Consider the following 23831-nt stretch of genomic DNA (forward strand, 5'->3'; position numbering starts at 1 on the left):
GCCAGAGTGTGTGACACCTGACTGGTGCCTTACTGGCCTCAGCTCCGCTATTGCATGTTCATCTGAACTTGAACCCAGGCCTACTTGGAGAAGTGTTTGTGTGCCGATTTCCAGAAACTGCGAAGGGCTACAGCAATGATAACTCTCTCAGTGGTAAGGGAGAGCATTGTGTGAATTCTCAATTTGTTGTTTGAACGACAGCGTCAAAGCTGCACAGAGAGAATCAGGTCTCTGTGTCTCTATGTTGGCTATGCAGCTTCCCACACAGAGATGTCCCCTTTGGAGCCAAGAACATTCCCCATAGAGTGAGGTTCACTAGAGCACTCCTAGAGAGCAAAGACTTATCCATGCGGTTTTCCCTTCCCCTGTGCGTGTGGGTCTCCGGGATCGGCCCCTGCTCCGTGGAAACAGCCTCTGAGAAAAGATCTCCAAGAACCTCTTATCCCCCAGGCTGGGAAGCGGAGTTCGCAGGAGGTGGGATAAGCAAGCTTCCTTCGGCAAGAAGAGACAGCCAACCGGCCTGTGTTTGGAAGCCTATATTTGCAAGGAATGGGTTAGTTTCTCCTGACCGAGACCTCCGGATGTGCTGAGAAGTTAGAAATTCCAGAGGCAGGGTCGAGGTTCCTGACTGCCCTTTGCCAGCCTTGCAAAGACATTCCCAGATTCTAACGTTATTTTCCATGAAGGAGCAGGCATCGGGAATATGTCAGACTTGACTGGCGCCTTACTGGCCTCAGCTCAGCTACTGCCTTTCCATTCAAACAAGGACAAGGGCCTACTTGGTGAAGGGTAAGGGTCAGCTTCTTTCCAAACTGCCAAGGACTACAGCAATGAGACCTCTGTCAAGGTGAGGGAAGCCTATGCGGACGGATTCTTAGCAGGTGCTTTGCCACAAAGCATCAGCACCCACGGAGAGAATCAGACTCCCTTTGCCACTATGTTGGGTGTGTAGCTTCATGCACAGAGGTGTCTCTGTAGAAGCCAAGAATGTTCCTGAGAGATGAGGTTCACTAGAGCTCTCCTACAGAGCATAGACCTGTCCATGTGGTTTTGTCTTCCCCTGTGAGTTGGGCCCCCGAGGTCCGACCCAGCTCCAGGGAAACAGCCCCTGAGAAAAAATCTCCAGGAACAGCTTTGCGCCCAGGCTGGGAAATGCAGTTCACAGGAGGAAAGGCAAGCGAGCCTCCTGCAGGGAAAAAGAGGCCTTACTGCTCCTGGACGATCAGGCTGCAAGAGTGTGTGAGACCTCACTTGTGCCTTACTGGCCTCAGCTCCGCCGTTGCCTGTTGTTCCGAGCTAGGACCCAGGCCTACTTGGAGAAGGGTTAGGGTGCGGATTTCTACAAACTGTCAAGGACTACAGCAATGAGAATTCTCTTAGCAGTAAGGGAGAGCATTGTATGGATTCTCAAGCTGTTGTTTGAATGACAGCTTCAAAGCTACACAGAGAGAATCAGGGTCTCTGTTCCCCTATTTTGGCTGTGCAGCTTCACACACAGAATTTGACTCTGTTGGAGCCAGAAATATTCCTGAAAGACTTAGGCTCACCAAAGCTGTCCTCCAGAGCAAAGACATTGGATGTGGTTTTGCCTTCCCTTGCCAGTATGGGTCCCCTAGCTTGGCCCCAGCTCCGGGGATACAGCCTCTGAAAAAAATCTTGCAAGAAGCGATTTTTCCTCCAGGCTGTTAAGCAGAATTCGCAGTTTGCAAGTTAAGGAAGCCTGCTTCGTGGAAGAGCAAGCAGCCAACTGGCCCTGTGTTAGGAAGCCTGTATTTGAAAGGAATAGGTTAGCTTCTACAGCGGGAGAACCTCAGATCTGCTCAGGGGGCTGAAATACTAGAGTCAGGGTCGAGGTTCTCCCTTGTCCTTTGCGCACCTTGCAAAGACATTCCTAGCTTCTAGCGTTAGTGTCCCTGTAGTAGCAGGCTGCAGGAGCGTGTGATAAATGACTGCCGCGTTCCTGTCCTCAGCTCCGCTATTGACTTTCTATTCGAACTAGAACCCAGGCCTACTTTGAGAGGGGTTAGGGTCCAGTGTTTCCAAACTGCCAAGGGCTACGGCAATGCGAGCTCTGTCAGAGGTAAGAAAAGAGCAATTGGTTGGATTCTTCAGCTGCTGCGTGGCTGCACAGCTTCCGCGCCGCATGGAGAGCATGAGGCTCCTTGTGGCCCTATTTTGGGTACGCAGCAACATGCACACAGAATGTCTGTGTTCACTTATGTACAGGCTTATGTACACTAGAGCTCTCCTACAGAGCAAAGACCACTCAGTGGGCTCCAAGAGATACCTGTCGCGGCTCGAGAAGAGAGTGGAGTCCTTTGCTTCCCCTCGAGATGAGGCCTGACTCCCCGGGTGAGTATGGAATGCAACCCCAAATCCCTGTCGCCTATGGAGAGGAACATTAAGTCCTGGATACAAGCCTAGATGAGGTCTAGTTTGCCCTTCAGTGAATGGAGCCCAATCCACAGCTCTCCCTGGCAACTCGAATGGAAGATTAGACTTCCTGGGCCAACACAAGAGGAAGCCTGAATTCCCCGTCGTAACTCGAGAATCCCACCGAAACTCGAGAAAATCCACGTGCTTCCCTCGTCATCGCAAGATGAGGCCCTTTGTCCGCTACAGCATCTCAAGAGAAGTCCCACGTTCCATCCTGAAGTGCGAAACGGTACTTGGCACCCTTGATGCGACCCCAAAAGTTCCGCGACATACCAGACTCACTCAAGGGGAACACCGAGGTTCCCGGCACCACTTCATCTGAGCCCCTTCTCCTCTCCTGATTGCGACAGGAGGGTCGACTCCCCTTCTCTGTCTGCAAGGGGTTCCCGACCTTCCGGGCGCACCTCAGGATGAGGCCGGTCTCATGAGGAAGTTCGAGACGTAGCCTCGTGGGTGGTGCCACATGCCGAAAGACCCCAATTTCACGGTCCACTCTTGAAAAGAACCCGATGCCAGCACACCTCTTTGAAGGAAAACCTGTGGATGAAGGCACAACACGAAGGGGCACTGACACCCGCGTGCATCGTCCAGAAAAACCCGCAGGTCCCACAGATATTTCGACAAGTGGCCTGTCACCCTGTAAACAACTCGAAAGGCAAACGAAGGTCCATTCCTCAACAGAAGACTAGGTGTGACTCTCTTGTCCCTACTCTGCAGGGACCATGGGATCCGAGTCAGAAACGGAGAGGAAGCCTGAGGTTCCTGCGTCCACTCGAGATGAGGCCCTCTTCCATTGCACCACACCCAGTGGAGTCCCGAGAGGCCCCTACCAACTCCACAGTATCCCTGAGTTCTCAGAGGCACAATGAGAAGCTCCCTGAGGTCACAGGCACAAGTCGAGGGAACCCTGGGTTTTCTGCCATGACTCGAGAAAGACCTCGAGAGTGCTTCAAAATGTGTTGAGTCGCGATTCCCCTACCATGACTCGAGAGCCATGACACGCGCCCCCTCTTCACGCGCATGGAGACCTGACTAACCTGGCACTGCACGAGAGGCTCCCTGAGATCCTCATCGTACCTCGAGAGGAAACCCACACTGCCGCGGCAGCTCGAGTAAACACATGAGACACCCCGGTCATCGCGAGATGAGGGCCTTATATTCCTGCATGGCCTGGAGACCAATCACGAGTCCTCTCTCCAAACTGAAGAGCAGGCTGGACTCCGTTGAGGCCGCTCAGGGGGCTCCAACAGATCCTTGTCGCGACTCAAGAGGAGAGCGGAGTCCTTGGCTTCCCCTCGAGATGAGGTCTGACTCCCCGGGGGAGCCTGGAATGCAACCCCGAGATGCCTGCTTTCCCTGGAGAGGAATAGTAGGTCCTGGACACACGCCTAGGTGAGGTCTCTTCGGCCCTGCAGTGACTCGAGCGCAACCCCCAGCTTTCCCTCGCAACCCGAGGGGAAGATTGGCCTTCCCAGGGCCAACCCAAGAGGAAGCCTGAGATCCCCGTCGTAACTCGAGATTCCCGCCGCAACTCGAGAAAAACCACGTGGTTCCCACCTCTTGGCAAGATGAGGCCCTTGCCCGCCACGGCATATGAAGGGAAGTCCCCTGTTCCGCCCTGAAGGGTGAAACGGTCGCTGACTGCCTTCCTGCGACCCCCAAGTTCACCGACACGCCGGGTTCCATAGAGGGGAACACCGAGGGTCCCGGCACCACTTCATCTTAGCCCCTTCTCCCCTCCTGATCGCGACAGGAGAGTCGATTCCCCTGCGTGGTCCGGAAGGGGTTCCCAGCCTTCCCGGCGCACCTCAGGATGAGGCCGGTCTCACAAGGAAATTCGAGACGAGCCACGTGGGTGGTGCCACATGCCGAACGCCCCCGATTCCCCGGCCCGCTCTTAATAAGAACACGATGCCCGGGCACCTCTTCGAAAGCAAACCTGTGGATGAATGCACAACACGAAGGAGTACTGACATCCCCATGCATAGTACGGAAAAACATGCAGATTCCAAACACAGATCGACAAGTGTCCTGTCATCCCTTGAAGAACTAGAGCGGCATGCGGAGTTCCGTTCCTCCAAACAAGAGAAGGCCTGACTCTCCTTTCCCAACTCTGCAGGGACCGTGCGATCGGAGTCAGAAATGTAGATGAAACCTGACGTTCCTGCATCAACTCGAAATGAGGCCCTCTTCCATTGCGCCATACCCAGTGGAGTCCCGAGAGGCCCCTCCCAACTCCACAGTATCCCTGACTTCTCAGAGGCACCCTCAGAAGCTCTCTGCGGTCACTGGCACAAGTCGAGTGAACCCAGGGTTTCCTGCTGCATTCTGAGAAAGACCTCGAGAGTCCTTCTTTACCGCGTCTTGAGGCCCGATACCCTACCATGACTGGAGAGCAATGACGCATTTCCCTCGCCACGCCCATTGAAACCTAACTTCCCTGGCGCCACACGAGAGGCTCCCTGCGCTCCCCGTCCTACCTCATGAAAACCCCACACTGGCACCTCCGCTCGAGAAAACACATGAGACGCCCCCGTCATCGTAAGATGAGGGCCTTCTTTTCCTACATGACCTAGAGAGCAATCCCGAGTCCACTCTCCAAACTCCACTGGAGGCCTGTCTCCCTTTAGGCCACTCAGTAGCCTCCAAGAGATACACGTCGCTACTCTAGAGGAGAACGGAGTCCGTTGCTTCCCCTCGAGCTGAGGCCTGACTACTTGGATGAGTCTGGAATGGGATCCCGAGATCCGTGTCGCCCCTGTAGAGGAAAACTCGGTCCTGGACACAAGCCTAAATGAGGTCTTTTTTGTCCTGCATTGACTCAAGTGCAATCCCCAGCTCTCCCTCGCAACTCGAATGGAAGATTGGACTTCCCTGGGCCAACACAAGAGGAAACCTGTATTCCCCGTTGTAACTCAAGAATCCTGCCGCAACTCGAGAAAAAACACGTGGGTCCCCCGTCAGCGCTAGATGAGGCCCTTGCCCACTACAGCGTCTCAAGAGAAGACCCAGGTTCCGTCTTGAAGTGTGAAACGGTACTTGGCACCCTTGATGCAACCAGAAAAGTTACCCGACTTACCAGTTTCACTCAAGGGGAGCACCGAGGTTCCCGGCACTACTTCATCTGAGCCCTTTCTCTCCTCCTGATCCCGAAAGGAGGGTCGATTCCCCTGCTTTGTCTGGAAAGGGTTCCCGGACTTTCCTGCGCGCCTCAGGATGAGGCCGATCTCACGAGAAAATTCGAGACGTAGCCTCATGGGTGGTGCAACATGCTGAAAGACCCCGATTTCCCGGTCCGCACTTGAGGAGAACCTGATGCCCGGACACCTCTTCGAAGGCAACCCTGTGGATGAAGGCACAACAGGAAGGAGCACTGACACCCCCGTGCATCTCCGAAAAACCCGCAGGTTCCACACACATCACGAAAAGTGGTGTCATCATTGAACAACTTGAGATGTAAGCGGAGTTCCATTCCTCCGCAGAACACGAGACCTGACACTCCTGAGCAAACTCAGCAGGGACCCTGCAATCTGAGTCAGATCCGGCTCCAGGAAGTCAGGAGCAGAACCCTGAGGTTCCTGCCTCAACTCGAGATGAGGCTCTCTTCCATTGCACCAAACCCAGAGGAGTCCCGAGAGGCCTCTCCCAAATCCATAGTATCCCTGATTTCTCAGAGGCACCCTGAGAAGCTCCCTGAGGTCACCGGCACAAGTCAAGGGAACCCAGGGTTTCCTGCCGCAACCCTAGAAAGACATCGAGAGTCCTTTTTCAACCCGTCATGAGGCCCGATTCCCCTACCCTGACTGGAGAGCAATGACGCGCTCCCCCTTGCCCCGCCCATGGAGACCTGACTTCCCTGTTGCCACACGAGAGGCTACCTGAACTCCCCGTCGTACCTCGTGAGAAACCCCACACTGGCGCCACAGCTCGAGAAAACCCACGAGACGCCCCCGTCATCTCAAGATGTGGGCCTTCTTTTCCTGCATGGCCTGGAGAGCAATCCCGAGTCCTCTCTCCAAACTGAAGAGGAGGGTTGACTCCCTTTAGACCACTCAGTGGGCTCCAAGAGATATGCGTCGCAACTCGAGAGGAGAGCCGAGTCCTTTGCTTCCCCTCGAGATGAGGCCTAACTCCCCGGGTGAGTCTGTAATGCAAACCCGAGATCCCTGTCGCCCTTGGAGAGGATCATTGGGTCCTGAACACAAGGCTAGCTGAGGTCGCTTTTGCCCTGCAGTAACTCGAGAGCACTCCCCAGCTTTCCCTCGCAACCCGAATGGAAGATGGACCTCCCTGGGCCAACACAAGAGGAAGCCTGAATTCCCAGTAGTAATTCGAGAATTCTGCCTCAACTCGAGAAAAACCACGTGATTCCCCCGTCATTGCAAGATGAGGCCCTTGCCTGCTCCAGCGTCTCAAGAGTAGTCCCACGTTCTGTCTTGAAGTGCGAAATGATATTTGGCACCCTTAATGCTACCCCAAAAGTTCCCCGACATATGGGTCGCACTCGAGGGGAACACCGAGGTTCCTGGCACCACTTCATCTGAGCCCCTTCTCCCCTCCTGATCGCGAAAGGAGGGTCGATTCCCCTGCTTTGTCTGCAAGGGGTTCCCGACCTTCTCCACGCACCTCAGATGAGGCTGTCTCATGAGGAAATTCGAGATGTAGCCTCGATGGTGGTGCCACATGCCGAACGACCGCGATTTCCCGATCCGCTCTTGATAAGAACGCAATGCCCAGACACCTATAAGAAGATAGTGTGGATGAAGGCACAACACGAAGGGGCACTGACAACCCCGTGCATCGTCCAGAAAAGACCGCAGGTTACTCTTACAGCTCAACAAGTGCCTGTCACCCAGTGAACAACTCGAGAGGCAAGCGGAGGTCCATTCCTGCACACAAGACGAGGCCTGACTCACCTCTCCCAACTCTGAAGTGACCCTGCGATCGGAGTCCGAAATGGAGAGGAACCCTGAGGTTCCTGACTCCACTCGAGATGAGGCCCTCTTCCATTACACCAAAAATAGTGGAGGCCCGAGAGGCCCCTCCCAAATCCACAGTATCCCGACTTCTCAGAGGCACCCTTAGAAGCTCCCTGAGGTCACCGGCACAAGTCGAGGGAACACAGGGTTTCCTGACGCAACCCGAGAAAGACCTCGAAAATCCTCCTTCAACGCGTCTTGAATCCCGATTCCCCTACCATGACTCAAGAGCAATGACGCGTTCCCCCTCGCCACTCGCATGGAGACTTGACTTCCCTGGCGCCACACGAGAGGCTCCCTGAGCTCCCCGTCATACCTCGTGAGAAATCCCACACTGGCTCCCCAGCTCAAGAAAACCCACGAGACGCCTCCGTCATCGCGAGATGAAGGCCTTCTTTTCCTGCATGGCCTGGAGAGCATCTCGAGGCCTCTCTTCAAACTCCACAGGAGGCCTGACTCCCTTTAGGCCACTCTGTGGGCTCAAGAGATACCCGTTGGGACTCAAGAGGAGAGCGGAATTCTTTGCTTCCCCTATATACCAGGCCTAACTCCACAGGTGAGTCTGGAATGCAACCCCGAGATCCCTGTCGCCGCTGGAGAGGAACATTAGGTCCTAGACACAAGCATAGATGAGGTCTCATTTGCCCTGAAGTGACTCGAGAGCAATCCCCTGCTCTCCCTCGCACCTCGAATGGAAGAATGGACTTCCCTGGGACAACACAAGAGGAAGCCTGAATTCCCCGTCGTAATTCGAAAATCCCGCCGCAACTCGAGAAAAACCACGTGGTTCCCCCGTCATCGCAAGATGAGGCCCTTGCCAGCTACAGCGTCTCAGGAGAAGCCCCACGTTCCATCTTGAAGTTTAAAACGATAATTGGCAACCTTGATGTTACCACAAAAGTTCCCCGACACCCTGGTCTCACTCGAGGGGAACACCAAGGTTCGGTGCACCGCTTGTTCTGAGCCCCTTATCCCCTCCTGATCACGACGGGAGGGTCGATTACCCTGCTTTGTCTGGAAGGGGTTCCGGACCTTCCCGGCGCACCTCAGGATGAGGCCGGTCTCATGAGGAAATTCAAGACGTAGCCTTGTGGTTGGTGCCACACGCCGAAAGACCCCGATTTCCGTGTCTGCTCTTGATAAGAACCCAATGCTAGGACACCTCTTCGAAGGCAATCCTGTGGACGAAGGCACAAAACGAAGGGGTCTGACACCCTCCTGCATCGTTGGAAAAGCCCGCAAGTTCCACATACAGATCGACAAGTGGCCTGTCACCCCATGAACAACTCGAGAGGCAAGAGGAGTTCAATTCCTCCACACAAGACGAGGCCTGACTCTCCTGTCCCAACTCTGCATGGACACTGAGATCCGATTCAGAAATGGAGAGGAACACTGAGGTTCCTGCCTCAACTCGAGATAAGGCCCTCTTCTACTGCACCAAACCCAGTGGAGTTCGGAGCGGCCCCTCCCAACTGCACAGTATCCCTGACTTCTCAGAGGCACCCTGAGAAGCTCCCTGAGGTCACGGGCATAAGTCGAGGGAACCCAGGGTTTCCTGCCATAACCTGAGAAAAACCTCGAGAGTCCTTCTTCACGCGTCTTGATGCCCGATTCCCCTACCATGACTGGAGAAAAATGACGCGCTCCCCCTCGCCACGCGCATGAAGATCTGACTTCCCCGGCACCACATGAGAGGCTCCCTGAGCTCCCCATCGTACCTCGTGAGAAACCCCACACTGGCGCCGCAGCTCGAGAAAACCCACGAGACGCCCCTGTCATGGTGAAATGAGGGCCTTCTTTCCTGCATGACCTGAAGAGCAATCCCGAATCCTCTCTCCAAACTCCAAAGGAGGCTTGACTCCCTTTAGGTCACTCAGTGGGCTCCAAGAGATACTCGTCGATACTCAGGAGGAGAGCGGTGTCCTTTGATTCCCCTCGAGATGAGGCCTGACTACGAGGGTGAGTCTGGAATGCAACCCTGGATCCCTGTCGCCCCTGGAGAGGAACCTTAGGTCCTGGACAAAAGCCTAGAGGAGGTCTCTTTGGCCTTGCAGTGACTCAAGCGCAACCCCTAGCTTTCCCTTGCAACTCGAACAGAAGATTGGCCTTTCTGGGCCAACACAAGAGGAAGCCTGAATTTCCAGTCGTAATGCGAGAAACCCGCCGCAAATCGAGAAAAATCATGTGGTTCCCCGTATGGCAAGATGAGGCCCTTGCCCCCTACAGCATCTCAAGAGAAGTCTCACATTCCGTCTTGAAGTGCAAAACAGTACTTGGCACCCTTGATGGGACCCCAAAAGTTCCCCTATATACCGATCTCACTAGAGGGGACACTGAAGTTCCCGGCACCACTTCATCTGAGGCCTTTCTCCTCTCCTGATCGCGACAGGAGGGTCGATTCCCATGCTTTGTCTGCAAGGGGTTCCCGACGTTCCCCGTGAACCTCCGGATGAGGCCGGTCTCATGAGGAAATTCGAAAAGTAGCCTCATGGTTGGTGCCATATGCTGAAAGATCCCGAATTCCCGGTCCACTCTAGATAAGAACCTGACGCCCGGACATCTCTTCGAAGGCAACCCTGTGGATGAAGGCACAACACGAAGGGACACTGACATCCCCATGCATCGTCTAGAAAAACCCGCCGATTCCACTCACAGCTCCAAATGTGGACTGTCACCCCGTGAACAACTCGAGAGGCAAGTGAAGTTGCATTCCTTCACACAAGACGAGGCCTTACTCTCCTGGCCCAACTCTTCAGGGACCCTGCGATCGGAGTCAGAAATGGAGAGGAACCCTGAGGTTCCTGCCTCAACTAGAGAAGAGGCCCTCTTCCATTGAACCAAACTCAGTGGTGTCCCGAGAGGCCCCTCCCAACACCACAGTATCCCTGAATTCTCAGAGGCTCCCTGAGAAGCTACCTGAGGTCACTGGCACAAGTCGAGGGAACCCAGAGTTTCCTGAAGTAACCCGAGAAAGACTTGGAGAGTCCTTTTTCAACGTCTCTTGATGCCCGATTCCCCTACCATGTCTCCAGAGCAAGGACGCGCTCCCCTCGCCACAAGCACGAAAATTGACTTCCCTAGTACCACACAAGAGGCTCCCTGAGTACCCCATCGTACCTCGTGAGAAAACCCACAGTGGCGCCGCAGTTCGAGAAAAACCACAAGATGCCCCCATCAAGGAGAGATGCGGGCCTTCTTTTCCTGCCTGACCTGGAGAGCAATCCCTGGTCCTCTCTCCAAACTTCACAGGAGGATTGACTCCCTTTAGGCCACTCAGTTGGGTCCAAGAAATACCCGGTGCGACTCGAGAGGAGAGCGGAGTCCTTTGCTTCCCTGGAGACGAGGCCTGACTCCCCGGGTGAGTTTGGAATGCAACCCCGAGATCCCTGTCGCCCCTGGAGTGTAACATTATGTCCTAGACACAAGCCTAGATGAGGTCTATTTTGCCCTACAGTGACTCGAGAGCAACCTCCATCTCTCCCTCACAATTTGAATGGAAGATTGGTCTTCCCAAGGTCAACACAAGAGGAAGTCTGAATTTCCCATCGTAATTCGAGAATTCAGCCTCAAGTCTTAAAAACCATGTGGTTCCCCCTTCATCGCAATATGAGGCCCTTGCCAGCTAGAGTCTCAAGAGAAGTCCCACGTTCCATCTTAAAGTTCGAAATGCTACTTGGCACCCTTGATGTGACCCAAAAGTTCCCCAACATACCGGTCTCACTCCAGGGGAACACGGAAGTTCCCGGAGTCTCCAGGGAAGTCCCATGTTCCGTCCTTAAGTGCGAAACGGTAATTGACACCCTTGATGCGACCGCAAAAGTTCGCCGACACGCTGGGTTCCCTCGAGGGGAACACCGAGGGTCCCGGCACCACTTCATCTGAGCCCCTTCTCCCCTCCTGATCGCGACAGGAGAGTCGATTCCCCTGCTTTCTCTGGAAGGGGTTCCCGGCCTTCCTGGTGCACCTCAGGATGAGGCCGGTCTCAGGAGGAAATTCGAGACTAGCCATGTGTGAGGTGCCACGTGCCGAACAACCCCTATTTTCCGGTCCGCTCTTGATAAGAACCCGATGCCCGGACACCTCTTCGAAGGAAACCCTGTGAGTGAAGGCACAACACGAAGGGGCATTGACACCCCCGTGCATCATCCGGAAAAACCCGCAGGGTCTACTCACAGCTCGACAAGGGGCGTGAGACTCCCGGAACAACTCGAGAGGCAACCAGAATTCCATTCCTCAGACAAGACGAGGCATGACTCTCCTGTCCCAACACTGCAGGGACCATGCAGTCGGAGTCAGAATCGGAGAGGAAGCCTGAGGTTCCTGCCTCCCTTCGAGATGAGGCCCTCTTCCATTGCGACGAACCCAGCAGAGTCCCGAGAGGCCCCGCCAACTCCACAGCATCCCTCACCTCTCAGAGACACCCTGGGAAGTTCCCTATAGTCCCCTGCAGAAGTCGAGGGAAACGAGGGATTCCCGCCGCCACCCGAGAAAGACCTCGAGAGTCCTTCTTCAACGCGTCTTGAGGCCCTAGTCGCATCCCATGACTCGAGAGTGATGACCAGCTCCCCCTCGCCATGCGCATGGAGACATGAGTTCCCTGGCGCCGCACGAGAGGCTCCCTGAAGTCCTCGTCATGCCTCGTGAGAAAACCCCCACGGGCGCTGCAGCCTGAGGAAACCCATGAGACGCCCCCGTCCTCACGAGCTGAGGGCCTTCTTTTCCTGCCTGGTCTGGAGAGCAATCCCGAGTCCTCTCTCCAAACTGAAGAGGAGGCTCGACACCCTTGAGTCCACTCATTGGGCTCCAAGAGATCCGTGTCGCGACTTGAGAGGAAAGCGGAGTCCTCTGCTTCCCCTCGAGGCGAGGCCTGACTCCCCGGGGGAGTCTGGAATGCAAACCCGAGATCCCTGTCTTCCCTTGAGAGGAATATTAGGTCCTGGACACACGCCTCGATGAGGTCTCTTTGGCCCTGTAGTGACTCGAGCAGAACCCCCAGCTTTCCCTCGCAACTCCAGGGGAAGATTGGGCTTCCCAGGGCCAACCCAAGAGGAAGCCTGAAATCCCCGTCGTTTTCGAGAATCCAGACGCAACTCGAGAAAAACGACGTGGTTCCAACGTCTTCACAGGATGAGGCCCTTGCCCGCTACAGCGTCTCCAGGGAAGTCCCATGTTCCGTCCTGAAGTGGGAAACGGTACTTGGCTCCCTTGATGCGACCCCTAAAGTTCCCTGAAACACCGGCTTCCCTCGAGTGGAACACCTAGAGTCCCGGCCCCACTTCATCTGAGCCCCATCTCCCCTCCTGATCGCGACAGGAGAATCCATTCCCCTACTTTGTGTGGAAGGGGTTCCCGGCCTTCCCGGCGCACCTCAGGATGATGCTGGTCTCACGAGGAAATTCGAGATGAGCCACGTGTGTGGTGCCACATGCCGAACGACCCCGATTTCCCGGTCCGCTCTTGAAATGAACCCTATACCCGAACACCTCTTTGAAGGCAACCCTGTGGGGGAAGACACAAAATGAAGGGGCAATGACACCCCCGTGCATCTTCTGGAAACACCCGCAGGTTCCACACACAGCTCGACAAGGGGCCTGAGACCCACTGAACGACTCGAGAGGCAAGCAGAGTTCCATTACTCAGACAAGATGAGGCCTGACTCTCCTGTCCCAACCCTGCAGGGACCCTGCGGTCGGAGTCAGAAATGGAGAGGAAGCCTGAGGTTCCCGCCTCCAATCGAGATGAGGCCCTCTTTCATTTCGTCAAACCTAGTGGAGTCCCGAGAGGCCCCTCTAACTCCTCAGTATTCCTCACCTCTCAGAGGCACCTGGGAAGTTCACTAAGGTCCCCGGTAGAGGTCGAGGGAAACGAGTGTTTCCCACCCCAACCCAAGAAAGACCTCGAGAGTCCTTCTTACATGCGTCTTGAGGCCCTAGTCCCTCCCATGACTCCAGAGCAATGACGCGATCTGCCTGGCCACACGCATGGAGGCCTGACTTCTCTGGCGCTGCACGAGAGGCTCCCTGATCTCCCCATCATATCTCGTGAGAAACCCCACACTGGCGCCACAGCTCGAGAAAACCCATGAGACACTCCCGTCATCACGAGAGGAGGGCCATCTTTAACTGCATGGTATGCAGATCAAGCGTGAACCTTCTGTCCAAGCTACACAGGACGCTTGACTCCCTTTAGGCCACTCATTGGGCTCCAAGAGTTACATGTCGCGACTCGAGAGGATAGTGGAGTCCTTTGCTTCCACTCGAGACGAGGCATGACCCACCGGGTGAGACTGGAATGCGACCCCGATATCCCTGTTGCCCCTGGAGAGCAATACTACGTCCTGGACCCAAGCCTAGATGAGGACTCTTTGCCCTGAAGTGACTCGAGAGCAACCCACAGCTCTCTCTGACAAGTTGAATGGAAGATTGGACTTGTTGGGCCAACACAAGAGGAAGCCTGAATTCCCCGTCGTAACTCGAGAATCCCGCCACATCTCGAGAAAAACCACGTGTTTCGCTCGTCATCGCAATATGAGGCCCTTGCCCGCTAGAGCATCTCCAGAGAATTCCCACGTTCCGTCTTGAAGTGCGAAACTGTACTTGGCACCCTTGAGGCGACCTCAAAAGTGCCGTGACATACCGGTCTCACTCGAGGGGACCACCGAGGTTCCCGGCACCACTTCATCTGAGCCCCTTCTCCCCTTCTGATCGCGACCGGTAGGTCGATTCCCGTGCTTTGTCTGCAAGGGTTTCCCTACCTTCCCGGCGAACCTCAGGATGAGGCCGGTCTCCTGAGGAAATTCGAGATGTAGCCTCGTGGGTGGTACCACATGCTGAAAGACCCCAATTTTCTGGTACGCTCTTGAAAAGAACCCGATGCCCGGACACCTCTTTGAAGGCAACCCTGTGGATGAAGGCACAACACGAAGGGGCACTGACACCCCTCTGCATCATCCAGAAAAACCCACAGGTTCCACACACAGCTCAACAAGAGGCCTGTCACTCCATGAACAACTCGCAAGGAAAGCGGAGATCCATTCCTCCACAGAAGACGAGGCGTGACTCTCTTGTCCATACTCTGCAGGTACTCTGCGACCCGAGTCAGAAATGGAGAGGACCCCTGAAGTTCCTGCCTGCATACGAGATGAGGCCCTCTTCAATTGCACCAAACCCAGTTGAGTAACGAAAGGCCCCTCCCAAATCCACAGTGTCCCTGACTTCTCAGAGGCACCCTGAGAAGTTGCCTGAGGTCACCGACACAAGTCGAGGGAACCCAGGGTTCCCTGCCGCAACCCGAGAAAGACCTCGAGAGTCCTTCTTCAATGCGTCTTGAGGCCCGATTCGCCTACTATGACTCGAGAGCAATCACGCACTCCCCTTCACCACACGCACGGAGACCTGACGTCCCTAGCACCACACGAGAGGCTCTCTGAGCTCCCCGTTGTACCTCGTGAGAAATCTGATACTGGCGCCACAGCTGGAGAAAACCCACGAGACGCCCCCGTCATCGCAAGATGAGGGCCTTTTTTCCTGCATGGCCAGGAAAACAATCCCGAGTCATCTCTCCAAACTCCATAGGAGGCTTCACTCCCTTTACGCCACGCAGTGGGCTCCAAGAGATACCCGTCGCGACTTGACAGGAGAGCGGAGTCCTTTTTTTCCCCTCAAGACGAGGCCTGACTCTCCGGGTGAGTCGAGAATGCAACCCTGAGGTCCCTGTCGGCCCAGTAGTGGAACAATAGGTCCTGGACACAAGCGTAGATGATGTCTATTTTGCCCTGCAGTGACTGGAGAGCAATCCCCAGTTCTAACTCGCAACTCGAATGGAATACTGGATTTTCCTGGCGCCACACAAGAGGCTCCCTAAGATCCCCGTGGTACTTCATGAGACACCCCACACTGGCGCCGCAGCTCGAGAAAACCCACGAGATGCCACCGTCATCTCGAGATGAGGGCCTTCTTTTCCTGCATGGCCTGGAGTCCAATCCCGAGTCCTCTCTCCAAACTCCACAGGAGGCTTGACTCCCTTTAGTACACACAGTGGGCTCCAAGAGATACCCATCGCGACTCGAGACGAGAGCGGAATTCTTTGCTTACCCTCGAGGTGAGAACTGACTCCCCGGATGAGTCTGGAATGCAAACCCGAGATCCCTGTCGCCCCTGGAGAGCAACATTAGATCCTGGACACAAGCCTAGATTAGGTCTCTTTTGCCCTGCAGTGACTCTAGCGCAATCCCCAGCTCCCCCTCGCAACCCGAATGGAAGATTGGATTTCAAGGCCAACAAGAGGAAGCCTAAATTCCCAGTCATAACTCGAGAATCCCACCGCATCTTGAGCAAAACCACGTGGTTCTCCCGTCATCGTAAGATGAGGCCCTTGCCCGCTACAGCGTTTCAAAAGATGTCCCAGGTTCCGTCTTGAAATGCGAAACGGTACTTGGCACCCTTGATGCGACCCCAAAAGTCCCCCAACACGCCGGTCTCACTCAAGGGGAACACCGAGGTTCCCGGCACCACTTCATTTAAGCCCCTTCTCCCCTCCTGATCGTGACCGGTGGGTCGATTCCCCTGCTTTGTCTGCAAGGGGGCCCGACCTTCCCTGCACAACTCAGGATGAGGCCGGTCTCATGGGGAAATTCGATACGTAGCTTTGTGGGTGGTGCCGCTTGCTGAAAGACTCCAATTTCCCGGTCCGCTCTTGATAAGAATCCGATGCTCGGACACCTCTTGGAAGGCAGCCTTGAGTATGAAGGTACAACACGAAGGGGCACTAACACACCTGTGCATCATCCGGAAAAAAGGGCAGGTTACACACACAGCTCGACAAGTGGCCTGTCACCTCGAGAACAACTCGAGAGGCAAGAGGAGTCCCATCCTCCAGAAAAGACGAGGCCTGACTCTCCTGTACCAACATGCAGGGACCTTGCGATCTGAGTCAGAAATGGAGAGGAACACTGAGGTTCCTGCTTCAACTCGAGATGAGTCCGTCTTACATTCCACCAAATGCAGAGGAGTCTCGAGAGGCCCCTCCAAACTGCACAGTATCCCTGACTTCTCAGAGGCACTCTGAGAAGCTCCCTGAGGTCGCAGGCACAAGTCAAGGGAACCCTGGGTTTTATGCAGTGACCCGAGAAAGACCTCGAGAGTCCTTCTTCAACCCGTCTTGAGGCCCGATTACCCTACCATGACTCGAGAGCAATGACGATCTCCCCCTAGCCATCTCATGGGGACCTGACTTCCCTGGCGCCACACGAGAGGCTCCCTGAGCTCCCTCTCGTACCTCGTCAGAAACCCGGCACTAGCGCGGCAGTCTAGAAAACCCACGAGACACCGCCGTCATCGCGAGATGAGGGCCTTCTTTTCCTGCATGGCCTGGAGAGGAATCCCGAGTCCTCTATCCAAACACCACAGGAGGCTTGACTCCCTTTATGGCACACAGTGGGCTCCAAGAGATACCATCGCGACCCAAAAGGACAGCAGAGTTCTTTGCTTCCCCTTGAGATGAGGCCTGATTCCCCGGGTGAGTCTGGTATGCAAGCCCGAGATCCCTGTCGCCCCTAGGGACGAACATTAAGTCCTGGACACAAGCCTAGATGAGGTATATTTTGCCCTGCAGTGACTCGAGGGCAATCCCCAGCTCTCCCTTGAAACTCGAATGGAAGATAGGACTTCCCTGGGCCAACACATGAGGAAGACTGTATTCCCTGTCAAAACTCGAGAATCCCGCCACAACTCGAGAAACGCCACGTGGTTCCCCCGTCATCGCAAGATGAGGCCCTTGCCCCCTACAGCGTCTCAAGAGAAGTCCCACGTTCCGTCTTGAAGTGCGAAACGGTATTGGCACCCTTGATGCGACCTCAAAAGTTCCTCGCCACACCAGTCTGACTCAAGGTGAACACCGAGGTTCCCAGCACCACTACATCTGGGCCCCTTCTCCCCTCCTGATCGCGACAGGAGGGTCGATTCCCCTGTTTTGTCTTGAAGGGGTTCCCGCCTTTCCCGGTGCATCTCAGGATGAGGCCGGTCTCACGAGGATATTCGAGACATAGCCTCGTGGATGGTGACACATGCCGAAAGACCCCGATTTCCCGGTCCGCTCTTGATAAGATCCCAATGCCCGGACACCTCTTTGAAGATAACCCTTTTGATGAAGGCACAACACGAAGGGGCACTGACACCCCCGGGTATCGTCTGCAGAAACCTGCAGGTACCACACACAGCTCGAGAAGTGACCTGTCACCCCGTGAACAACTGGAGAGGCAAGCGGAGTTCCATTCCTCCACACAAGACGAGGCCTGACTCTCCTGTTCGAACACTGCAGCGAAACTGCGATCCGAGTCAGATCTGGCCCAGGAGAAGTCAGGAGAGGAAACATGAGTTTCCTGCCTCCACTCGAGATGAGGCCCTCTTCCATTGCACCAAACCCAGTGGAGTCCCGAGAGGCCCCTCCCAACTGCATAGTATCCCTGACTTCTCAGAGGCACCCTTAGACCTTCCTGAGATCACCGGCACAAGTCGAGGGAACCAAGGGTTTCCTGCCCCAACCCGTAAAAGACCTCGAGAGTCTTTCTTCAACGCGTCTTGAGGCGCGATTCCCCTACCATGACTCGAGAGCAATGACGCGCTCCCCCTAGCCACGCGCATAGAAACCTGACTTCCCTGGCGCCACAGGAGAGGCTCCCTGAGCTCCCCATTATACCTCGTGAGCAACACCACACTGGAGCCACAGCTCGAGAATACCCACGAGACACCCCAGTCCTCACGAGATGAGGGCCTTCTTTTGCTGTATGGCCTGGAGAGCAATCCTGAGTCCTCTCTCCAAACTCCACAGGAGGCTTGACTCATTTTAGGCCACACAGTGAGCTCCAAGATATACCCGTCGCAACTTCACAGGAGAGCAGTGTCCTTGGCTTCCCCTCGAGACGAGACCTGATTCCCCGGGTGAGTCGAGAATGCAATGCCGAGATAGCTGTCGCCCCAGCAGAGGAACATTAGGTCCTGGACACAAGCCTAGATGAGCTCTATTTGGCCCTGCAGTGTCTCGAGAGCAATCCCCAGTTCTAACTCGCAATTCGAATGAAAACTGGACTTCCCTGGGCCAGTTGAAGAGGAAGCCTGAATTCCCCGTCGTCACTCGACAATCCCGCCGCAACTCGAGAAAAAACACGTGGTTCCAACGTCTTCGCAAGATGAGGCCCTTGCCCACTACGGCGTCTCAAGGGAAGTCCATTGTTCCGCCCTGAAGGGCGAAACGGTACCTGACACCCTTTGTGAGAACCCCAAAAGTTCCCCGACACACCGGGTTCCCTCGAGGGGAACACCGAGAGTCCCGGCACCGCTTCATCTGAGCCCCTTCTCCCCTCCTGACAACGACAGGAGAGTCGATTCCCCTGCGTGGTCCGGAAGGGGTTCCCGGCCCTCCCGGCGCACCTCAGGATGAGGCCGGTCTCACGAGGAAATTCGAGACGAGCCACGTGGGTGGGGCCACATGCCGAACGCCCCCGATTCCCCGGTCCACCCTTGAGAAGGACCCGAGGCCCGGACCCCTCTTCGAAGGCAACCCTGTGGGTGAAGGCACAACACGAAGGGGCACTGCCAACCCCGTGCATCGTCCGCAAAGACCCGCGGGTGCCACACACAGCTCGACGAGGGGCCTAAGACCCCCTGAGCAACTCGAGAGGCCAGCGGGGTTCCCTTCCTCAGGCAAGACGAGGCCTGACTCTCCTGTCCCAACTCTGCAGGGACCCTGCGGTCGGAGTCCGAAACGGAGAGGAAGCCTGAGGTTCCTGCCTCCCCTCGAGGTGAGGCCCTCTTCCGTTGCGCCAGACCCAGCGGAGTCCCGAGGGGCCCCGCCACCTCCACAGGATCCCTCGCCTCTCAGAGGCACCCTGGGAAGTTCCCTAAGGTCCCCGGCAGAAGGCGAGGGACACGAGGGTTTCCCGCCGCCCCCCGAGAAAGACCTCGAGAATCCTTCTTCAACGCGTCTCGAGGCCCTAGTCCCCTCCCGTGACTCGAGAGCCAGGACGCGCTCCCCCTCGCCATGCGCATGGAGACCTGACTTCCCTGGCGCCGCACGAGAGGCTCCCTGAGATCCTCGTCGTGCCTCGGGAGAAAACCCCCACGGGCGCCGCAGCTCGAGGAAACCGCTGAGACGCCCCCGTCCTCGCGAGCTGAGGGCCTTCTTTTCCTGCATGGCCTGGAGAGCAATCCCGGGTCCTCTCTCCAAACGGAAGAGGAGGCTGGACTCCCTTGAGGCCGCTCAGGGGGCTCCAAGAGACCCGCGTCGCGACTCGAGAGGAGAGCGGAGTCCTTGGCTTCCCCTCGAGACGAGGCCTGACTCCCCGGGGGAGCCTGGAATACAACCCCGAGATCCCTGCCTTCCCTGGAGAGGAATATTAGGTCCCGGACACACGCCTAGGTGAGGTCTCTTCGGCCCTGCAGTGACTCGAGCGCAACCCCCAGCTTTCCCTCGCAACTCGAGGGGAAGATTGGGCTTCGCAGGGCCAAACCAAGAGGAAGCCTGAGATCCCCGTCGTAACTCAAGAATCCGCTGCAACTCGAGAAAAACCACGTGGTTCCCACGTCTTCGCAAGATGACGCCCTTGCCCGCGACGGCGTATGAAGGGAAGTCCCCTGTTCCGCCCTGAAGGGCGAAACGGTCCCTGACAGCCTTCCTGCGACCCCCAAAAGTTCCTCGACACGCCAGGTTCCCTCGAGGGTAACATCGAGGGTTCTGGCCCCACTTCATCTGAGCCCCTTCTCCCCTCCTGATGGCGAAAGGAGAGTCGATCCCCCTGCGTTGTCTGGAAGGCTCCCCGGCCTTCCCGGCATACCTCAGGATGTAGCCGGCCTCACTAGGAAATTTGAGACTAGCCCCGTGGGTGGTCCCACATGCCGAAAGACCCCTATTTCTTGTCCGCTCTTGAAAAGAACCCGAGGCCCGGACACCTCTTCGAAGGCAACCCAGTGGGTGAAGGCACAACACGAAGGGGCACTGTCACCGTCGTGCATCGTCCGGAAACACCCGCAAGTTCCACACACAGCTGAACAAGGGGCCTGAGACCCCCTGAACACCTCGACAGGCAAGCGGAGTTCCCTTCCTCAGACAAGACGATTCCTGACTCTCCTGTCCCAACTCTGCAGGGACCCTGCGGTCGGAGTCCGAAACGGAGAGGAAGCCTGAGGTTCCTGCCTTCCCTGGAGATGAGGCCCTCTTCCATTGCGCCAAACCCAGCGTAGTCCTGAGAGGCCCCTCCAACTCCACAGCATCCCTCATCTGTCAGAAGCACACTGGGAAGTTCCCTAAGGTCACCGGTAAACTTTTATTGCACAAGGTCCACATGAAAAGGCCCACGCAGCAGGACAGCCACAGATTCTGTCTGCCATTAAAGGGCAGTAAGGTGCCCTCCCCTCTTCTTTGCTGCCTCGGCGGCCACCAGGGTGCAATTCGCGTACCCTTCCCTTTCCCATCCTAGCAGGTGCTCCAGGGCCCGCTGGCCTACAAAGTGCCAGAAGCAGGGCTGGGCCAGCCGGCCAGAATTCAGGGTTCTGTCCCTTGGACTTCCAGCGGACACTAGGCTGCTTGGGAAAACCGCGCAGACTATGAGGTTTTTCAGCAGAGGGGTGGAGTGGTAAAGGCCTTGACCCCAAAGATGAGGCCTTCCTGCGACCGCCAGGTTGGGGAGCTCTGAGACTGTGCCAACACAGGGCGGAATACATGGTTCCCTGCTCCATGCAGTCCCCGTTCCCTTACCTGTGTTCCGCACCCCTCCGCTGTGGCCGATGGATGCCGATCCTTGGGGATCCAGGAGTTCACGAAATGGGCATTCCCAGCCGCAATGGCGACCCCCAACAGCACATCTGGAAAGCCCTCCCCCACCCCCGCCAGGAGCCGACCCCCGCTGCGAACGGACCCCCACCCCGCCCCACGCCGCCAGGTTTTGCCCCGGCCCTGCTGGGCTCCCGGCGGGTTCCCAGCCACATTGGCGACCCCCGGGAGCACAACAGGGACCGACCCCCCACCCACAGCGAGCGGAATCTCGACCTGTGCAGCCCAGGTTTACCCCACCCTGGCTGCGCTCCCGGCGTGTTTCCTGCCGCAGTGGCCATCTCTGAGAGCACAACTGGGAAGCCCTCCCTTACCCCCGCCAGGAGCCGACACCCGCCCTGTGCCGCCCGGGTTCGCCCCGCCCCTGCCGCGCTCCAGGGGCGCTGCCCACCTTCACCAGCGGCTCTCGGTGAGCCCCGTCCCCATGCCCGGTTCCAGGAGAGGCTCTCGGACCTCGCTGCTGCTGCCAGGTCAAACATGAGGACAATACATACACCCCACAGAGACAATCCAAGCTGTCTATGATTTAGGGATAAAACGAGGACTACAGAAAGGCAAGATGACCTGACCTAGGAGGGCCATGATATTCTATAGAACCAGACAAAGTTGGTTACCAAGGAAACTTTTTTCCTTGGAACCCGGAAAGCTGGTTCTTTGCATATGCAATGACCAACAATTAGCTTGTTACCCAAGCCTGCCTTACTGCCACCCCCATCCCCCCACTCCCCAGAAGACTGGCTCAAAGAAATATTTTAAATCTCAGGCGGAAACCTGGAAGATGTCTTGTCAGTCTGTTTGGATTAAGGTATGTGTCAGTGTGAGCCTTGTGTTTTTTGATAATATTGCTCAAGTTCTGTGTTCTGATTTCAATGGTCTCAAGACAAGGCAGCCCTTCCAAATCAAACTGCTGGAAATACAAGAAAACATTGACCTAAATGAATGTCAGAGTCCCGTGAACTGGGAACTAGTCAATATTAAATATCTAGTATTTTTGGTTTTGCTCCTCCATTATAGACATGTCTAAGAGTCAACAACATTAAGCACAACATGTTCATAGTGCCTAGGTTTCTTTTGAGGTAAAAATTGCTCTATTGTTATATCTGTCACAAGCTCTTCAGCAAGAAACTACCTGGAAACGACAACAACAAAAGTAAAAAATATAAATGTGATATGAGCTTTTAGACAAACTCTTTACAATAATTATACTCTAAAATATCTGCCTCTCATAGTCTTGATTGAAGGCAGAGGAGAAGGGGATGACAGAGGATACGATGGTTGTATGGCATCACTGACTCGATGGACATGAGTTTGAGCAAGCCCCTGGAGTTGGTGACGGACACGGAAGCCTAGCGTCCTTCAGGCCACGGGGTCCCAAAGAGTCAGACACGACTGAGCAACTGAACTGAACTGAACTAACAAACGTTTCTCCAGGTGTTTTGGTTACCCGAGTTTCTATCCTTGTGACGACAGTGTATTGAATAGCTAGGTCATTTCCAAATAAATGAAAGTTCTGAAACATTCACGACTTGAAAGGACCTCCCTTTTACACAGAAACAAAAGAGATTTTTGACTCTCCATGAATAGTGTCTGGCACCATCCTGACATGTTAAATGTAAGAAAGCAATTGTTTTGTTTTGTTTTGTTCTGTTCTTGGGGGTGGGGGGAGGGGGGCGGGCTATAGCCAATGCCAATATAAAAGTCAGTTCTTGGTTGCTGAAGGGAAATGTATGACTTGTTATATCAAGAAAGTATGTGGAATGCAATGGCACTTGAGGAAGGAAAACGAAGTAGTTCTGTCTTACAGGTGGCAGTTTCAGGATGGGAGAAGCAAAGGAATGGGTACAGAATGGGATAAGGAGGTTGTAGGGAAAGTGGACCCCCAGAAAAGAGTTCTGTGCCTAGCACAAGTTTTCTTGAGATGTCGAACTGCCTTTGCTAATGGAGTTTAAGTTTCTTTACCTCTTAAGTGATCTCTTCTAGGTTGACCTAGAACAGAAATCTTTGGTTAGCTTTGGCTAAGTGGAGAAGTAGTGTTTCACGGCGACATATGTGATCCTTCCTGACTGTTTGCAGCCCTTTTGATATCGATGCCTTGCTTCTGCTGCTGCTGCCGCCGCCGCTGCTGCTAAGTCGTTTCAGTCGTGTCCGACTCTGTGCGACCCCATAGACGGCAGCCCACCAGGCCCCGCAGTCCCTGGGGTTCTCTAGGCAAGAACACTGGAGTGGGTTGCCATTTCCTCATCCCATGCATGAAAGTGAAAAGTGAACGTGAAGTCGCTCAGTGGTGTCCGACTCTTAACCACCCCATGGACTGCAGCCTACCAGGCTCCTCCATCCATGGGATTTTCCACGCAAGAGTACTGGAGTGGGGTGCCATTGCCTTCTCCCATATCTATGCACAAGCCTGCCTAAATAATTGACTTCTAGCTAGCTTTGGGATGCCAATGACCATCCACCCTTACCAGGCAACAGAGAAGAGAAAAACACTTACCACAGGAGGTCCTGGTAAGGAACAAGGAACTAACAAGCTCCCGCCAACCAGGATTCTGCAGAGGTCAACAAGAGGTCAGTAAGAGATGGAAGACTGCAGTC

The sequence above is a fragment of the Bubalus kerabau genome, unplaced genomic scaffold, assembly GCF_029407905.1.
Source record: "Bubalus kerabau isolate K-KA32 ecotype Philippines breed swamp buffalo unplaced genomic scaffold, PCC_UOA_SB_1v2 scaffold_31, whole genome shotgun sequence".
In the NCBI taxonomy this organism is placed as follows: domain Eukaryota; kingdom Metazoa; phylum Chordata; class Mammalia; order Artiodactyla; family Bovidae; genus Bubalus; species Bubalus kerabau.